This window comes from Pseudopipra pipra, chromosome 2, assembly GCF_036250125.1.
Source record: "Pseudopipra pipra isolate bDixPip1 chromosome 2, bDixPip1.hap1, whole genome shotgun sequence".
In the NCBI taxonomy this organism is placed as follows: Eukaryota; Metazoa; Chordata; class Aves; order Passeriformes; family Pipridae; genus Pseudopipra; species Pseudopipra pipra.
Genome location: NC_087550.1, coordinates 85,394,626 through 85,400,625, shown reverse-complemented (window position 1 = coordinate 85,400,625; position 6,000 = coordinate 85,394,626). Strand labels below are relative to the sequence as shown.

Below are 6,000 nucleotides of genomic sequence, written 5' to 3'. Positions count from 1 at the left end.
TTTATGCAGCAGCTACACCTTTCAAAGAAAGGTGGTATGCCAGGGTTTGGTCTCTGTGTATTTTATTAGAGTCAACTAGAATTGCTGGCCATGGATGCTTCTACATGCAGGCTGGGAACGCCACAGACTTGAAGGTAAGGTGTGTGAATTAACCTCCTAGGCCTTTGCAGTGCTTAGTTCCCCCTTCTATTCCTCTCTGATACTATGGTGTATTTGTTGTCCTTTGCTTTTCTGGCATCTGATCATTGATAGCAGTAGTAGTGGAAAAAAATACTTTTGTTGTTGTTGTTGAAATCCACTGAAATACTTCTAGATATTTCAGTTAGAGATGCTTCTTTTGTGGCTCAGATCCATGTTAAACTCTGCATGACCCTACTTCACAAATGTTAAATGCTACTTCAATGTAACTTTCTTAATATCCTAACATACCACGGGCAGTTTTTGTACAGCTGAATAAGGACTTGGTTCGGCTTGGGTATGGTGTACATGTATATATTATCTTACCCTGATCATACCTCTTCTAGTTTCCAGAGCATTCCACCCTTGGGAAGACTTCCTGTTTGTGCTATAATTTATCAACATGTTAACATCTGGCTTTGTAAATTCCTTATATTCCTTATATTCTCCAGGTGCATAAGAGCATCTGTAGTTCATCCTTTTGGGAGCAAATGTGGAAACTGTGTTGCATATGTCTTTAAAAAGAACAAAAGTGTACAATCTGCTTCCTATTTATTCATGTTGCTTGGTGATCCTATAGAAATGCACAGTAGAAGTAAAGCATTTATTGAAATTTGTAGCCCCACAGACTTCCTGCCATAGACTTTCCTATGTCACTTATCTTTTGGCTATGAGCCCACCATGTAAAGCTGTGGATTTACTATAGAATTAGAAGTTTGGGTGTCATCATCTCCTGACACATGACAGCCAGTGCAGGGAGGTGTGTGTGATCCCAGGCATGGGAAATGAAGATAGCTGCTAAACACCTTCCCTGGGCTGGGCTGTGTCTGCTCCTGATGAGGTCATTCATATATAAAGTAATCTGGCAGGAAGCGTCTCATAGGAATGTTTCCTTCACTGATGGGAATATACATTCTTTGTTGTCCTTCAGAATCATGGAGACTTTAAACACCATATGTTTCATGGACACACAAAAAATATAAATTGTTTTAAAATCTGAATGAAGATATTGATACTTGAAAATGGTTTTTGCTTAGTTTAAATCAATTGGACTTTATTCCTTTTATGAGTTGATAACAGATCTTTAGTGCATGAATGTGGTTTTATCACTCTGATTTCCTTTCATTTTGGACTTCAAATCTCTTGTCTAAAAATCAGTTTTGCCTGCCCTGCTGCCTGGTCCATCCAGTTTGATACAGAGGATTCCACAAGGGGCAGTGGTAGGAGGAGCATTCTTGGTATTTTACTCGATATTGTGGTTTTCTGATGCTGCTCAGAGTGCTTTCCTGGCAGGTAAATATTAATGAAGAGAAGGCAAATGAGGTGATTGCTGAGGTGTGAAGGAAGTCATACATGTCAACACTGCTGTTTGGTTGTGGTATAATTGCATTTGTAGAAAGCTACATTTCATATTACACTAAGGAATATTAACCAGTTATTCAAAAGAAAAAAGACTCTACTTTTTTTCTTTTTGCAGCAGGTAGTAGATGCATGGAAGTCCTTGCCAGCAGTGATTTACAGGCAGAAGCTGCCATGGATTCAGTGAAAGCTGACTTGGAGAAGTGCTTGGAGAAGTGATCTGTTGAGGGTTACTAAGCAGATGCATCACATCCTGTTTGGAAAATCTGATTAAGTAGTTGGAGGTTTGTAGAATACTTGGGGGAAGCATCTTACTGTGAATTCCCACTTGGGCCAGGAGGAAGTCAATGCAGGGAAGCCGTGACTTGGTAGAGCAGATAGGAGGCTAGGTTGAGCTAGATGGAACATATGGCCTGAAGCAATGCCTCCTTTCTTATGATCTGTTTCTCCTCATCTTATGGCTGCTGTCTGGAAACACTACAGAAGTGCAGCTCAGGCATGCCAAACTATCCCTGCCATGCTTGCTGCTCATCTCTTCATTCTTTTTCCTTTGTACTCCTTACTATAATCTTGCTGTTTCTTCTCTGTGCCTGGCTTAGAGAGAAGGCCTGTACCCCACATTTGAGTCCCCAGGTTCCATTTTTTTCTCTGCCGAGTTTCCATAGTCCTCCCATGCTGCATGGAGAAATGGGGCTGCAGCAGCCGAAGAGTGACCTGCAGCTAAATCTCTTTGCAGCAGTCTTTCTGGGAAGGAAAGCAAAAGGGGTTTCCACTGTGTTTGACACAAGTGGTACTTGGTAATAGCAGTATGGGAAATGAGTGTGGGTGTGGGGCGTAATAACAGAGGTTTGCTGAATTTTTCCTTTATTCTGATGCTGCCTACTGTGCTTTCTATCAAATACTGTTTTAATGAGAAACTTTGTCATGGGCCAAATGATTAAGATTGATGGTTGGCTAAAAGCTGCCTTAAGATAAACTTTATGCTCATTTTTTTTACAAGTTGTGCCCCTTACACAAAATGTTCTCAGTTTAATACTGGACTGGGCAGAGATGGGTGTGCTGTGCCCTCGGAAGCTGCTGGAAGGCAGGAGGGATGTGGTGAGGTGCCCAGCCATCTCTGCCCTTGCTGCCAGCTGCCCAGCCCAAAGCTGGGTCTTGATAGCTGGTGGTTTCAGGGGTGCAGATCAGGCATTGCCCCTTGGCTTATCATCTGTGCTGGGCAGCTTGAAGCAAGAGGTAATACCTAGAAGGAGCAGGAGCCAGTTCTGGCCTCTCACTTGGTTCTAGGTGCGGTTCGCTCTCCTCAGCCCTGATGCCCACTGGAAAGGCTGGGAGTGAGTGGGGCCTTCCCCTGGGGCGCCTTCACAGAACCACAGAATCAGTTAAGTTGAAAAAGACGTCTGAGATCATCGAGTCCAACCTATAACCAAACACCACCACATAACTAGACCATGGCACTACGTGCAATGTCCAGTCTGTCCTTAAACACCTCCAGGGACGGTTACTCCACCACCTCCCCGGGCAACCCATTCCAATATCTAATCCTCCTTTCTGTGGAGGAATTCTTCCTGATGTCTAACCTAATCTCCCCTGGTACAGCTTAAGATTGTGTCCTCTCGTCCTGTCACTGGCTGCCCGGGAGAAGAGACCAACCCCCACCTGGCTAAAACCTCCTATCAGGTAGTTGTAGAGAGCGATAAGGTCACCCCTGAGCCTCCTCTTCTCCAGGATAAACAACCCCAGCTCCCTCAGCCGCTTCTCCCAGGACTTGTGCTCCAGACCCTCCACCAGCCCTGTTGCTGTTCTTCCTTCCCCTGCGGCCGCTTCCCGCTCGCTCCCCGGGCAGGGGGCGGCTCTGCCGGCGCAGCTGGCAGGAAGGCCCGGCGCGGGCAGGGAGGGAAGGGGAAGAGGCGGGGCCTGGAGCCCAGCAGTGTCAATAATACAATAGGGCTCTTGTGCGGCCGACGCCGCCGGAGGAGGAGCGGGCCGGGCTGCGGGCGCGCCGAGCACCCGGCACGCAGGGCGGGAGGTGCCGCCGGCCACGGGCCCGGGCGGGCGGGCGGGGGCGATGCGCGGCGGCGCCGGACGGCACCAGCAGCAGCCGCCGCCACTGCCGCGGCGGGAGCGCCAGCCCTGACGGCCGCGGCCGCCCACGCCGGTGAGCACGGCAGGAGGAGGAGGAGGAGGCGGCGGCGGCGGCGCGCCGGGCCGAGCCGGCGGCGGGAGGTGAGCGCGGCCCGGGCCGCCCGCATGGAGGCGGGGCGGGGGGCGGGCGTCGGGGCCGCCGCGCCGGGCCTGTGCGCGGGGGAGGCGCCGGGCCTGCGGCGGCGGCGTTTGGCGCCAAGGCCGGGCAGGAGGGAGGAGGAAGCGGCGGCGGCGAGCGCGGGGAGGCGGCGGGTGCTGCGGGTACGTGGAGCGCCGGCGGAGCACGGCGGAGGGCGGGAGGGCGGGCGGACAGCATCCCCCGGGCGGCGCGGCGGGCAGCCCGTCCGGCGTGGGCGCTGCGGCCCCGGCCGCGTCCGGAGGGAAAAGTTGCGGCGGCTCCGGAGCCGGGCGGGCGCTGCGCCCGCGGCGGGCGGCAGGAGCTGGGCGGCCGCCGGCCAAGCGCCCTTTTGTTCGCCGCAGCCCGGAGAGGCGGCGACCCGGCGGTGCCCGAGCCGGCGGGGCCCTGCGGAGCGCGGCTGGGCGTGGCGGGCGGGCGGACAGACAGACAGACAGACAGACAGACAGCCGGGCGCTTGTCCGCCGCCGAGCACCGCTCCGCCGGTGTGTCGAGGAACTTGCTAGAACTGAGTTTGACAATGAAGCGCTAGCGCAGCCCTGCCGCCTGCCCGGCCCGGCCCGCCGCCAAGGTAAGTTTTATCCTGGGCGGCAGGGGCGGATGGCGCCCCAGTGCCCCCGTGCCTGTAGGGAGAGGAACGGGAAGGTCCCGACTTCAGTTCTCTAAATCAAACCTTCCTCCCTTGCATCCTGTTTGCTTTAATGCTGCTCATCTTTCTGCAAAGGCATGGCTTCGTCCTACGGACGTACAGCGGCCGGGGATGTATCATAAGTAACACTTGCAAATAATGGTGTGAATGATTAATGGGAGAACTGGTACAGGGCATCTTAAAATACATCTTAACAGGTAAATAAACACCGGTTTTTCCCTTTTTTTTACTATAGTTATTTTATGAAGAGCATTTGTAGTTATTTGAGGACTTCAGCTATTGTTTGCAAATTGTTATAATGAGTGACTATGTAGTTTAATTAAAATATCACTAAATTAGCGCTGTACTTTAAAGCCCTGTGTTTTTTTCATGTTCAGGAGGAATGGGATGCTGGAGACAACATCCAGTTGTGATTAGAAAACCTGTGATTAAGATACACTAGATACTTGAAAGCTGTTGTGCCACTCTCATAATGTAAAAGAGCCTTTGCACTAAAACTGAAAAATTGGGAGAACTGTATTTTGTCGTGGTGGTTGCAAAATGTTTTATCAGCAGCCAACTTTTTATGTCAGGTCGGTGCTTGTTGTGCACTGTTCTGTAGAGCATCTCAAAGACACCTGCTCATCTCTACACAGCGAGACTGTATCTTAGTGATGGTTAGAGAGCTAACCTGAGAGCTAAATGGGCTAAGAGAGGAAAGGATAATGAGGCTGAAGGCACCTTTGCATAACTTTCAAGCTTGCTACAGAGTTACTTAAGGAGACATCAGAAGAGCCTTCACCTGCACTTTACCAAAGGGAGAAAATGCAATTTGAAGTTGCTTTACTTAAGAAAGTACCTTTTCAAATTAGAGTCAAGTTAGTACTTTTAGTATCCCAAGTTTGTGTTGTTTTTTTTTTTAAACTGAACTTCTGACCTCTTTCCAGACTAGACGTGACATGCCCTGTTTTTATTGCAAAGAGGAGGAGAAGAAAGCTTTCTTTAAAAAACTTGGACTTTAGATGCAGTAAATGTAATAAAAATAATGAGAACTGTTTCTATTACCTGTCCTTCGTTTGATGTTTCCTCTTTCTAGGTTCCTATTACAGAACAGGCCTCCCTCCCTCCACCAGCAGGAAAAATTCCTCTGAGTTGGGTTAGACTGTAGGTCTTTCTTTTGTTATATTTGTTTATGTACATGTAGCAGATACCCGCAAAGGTTTGCTAGGGAACATATGCGGTGGCATTTATTGGTAAGGACGCATGTTCATTTGGGATCTTGTTAAAACCATGAAAATCCACTGTGAATGTAAAAGCCCGGGACAGAGGATTTCAGTGTAGTGATAGAATAAACTGAGCTTTTTCCTTCTGTGCCATTCTGTGGACTTCCTCTCAGCAGCAGAAAATCAGGAAGTTTATGTTTGGGTTTTATTGGAATACCTGAGATTATTGTGGGCTTTTTGTTTTGATTTTCAAAATACACATAGTTTTCATAGAACCGGGTGATTCACTTATGGAGAAGAATTTACAAAGGCTTCTTAACTCCACTTGAGTA

The 6,000-nt window shown here is 49.2% G+C and overlaps 1 protein-coding gene across 5 annotated transcripts in view; it reads left to right on the top strand.

Annotated features, from left to right (window-relative positions):
- The first annotated feature begins 3,478 nt into the window (after positions 1-3,478).
- The window catches only part of LOC135409978 (regucalcin), an 84,551-nt gene continuing 82,029 nt past the window's right edge, over positions 3,479-6,000 (top strand). The window contains exon 1 of one of the 5 annotated variants that reach the window (XM_064646203.1): positions 3,479-3,762. The gene's annotated coding sequence lies outside the window, so the exon portion shown is untranslated. Of the gene's footprint in view, positions 3,763-3,831; positions 3,943-6,000 lie in introns of those variants that run through there. The other 4 variants (XM_064646200.1, XM_064646197.1, XM_064646201.1 and 1 more) reach the window with 4 other exon arrangements.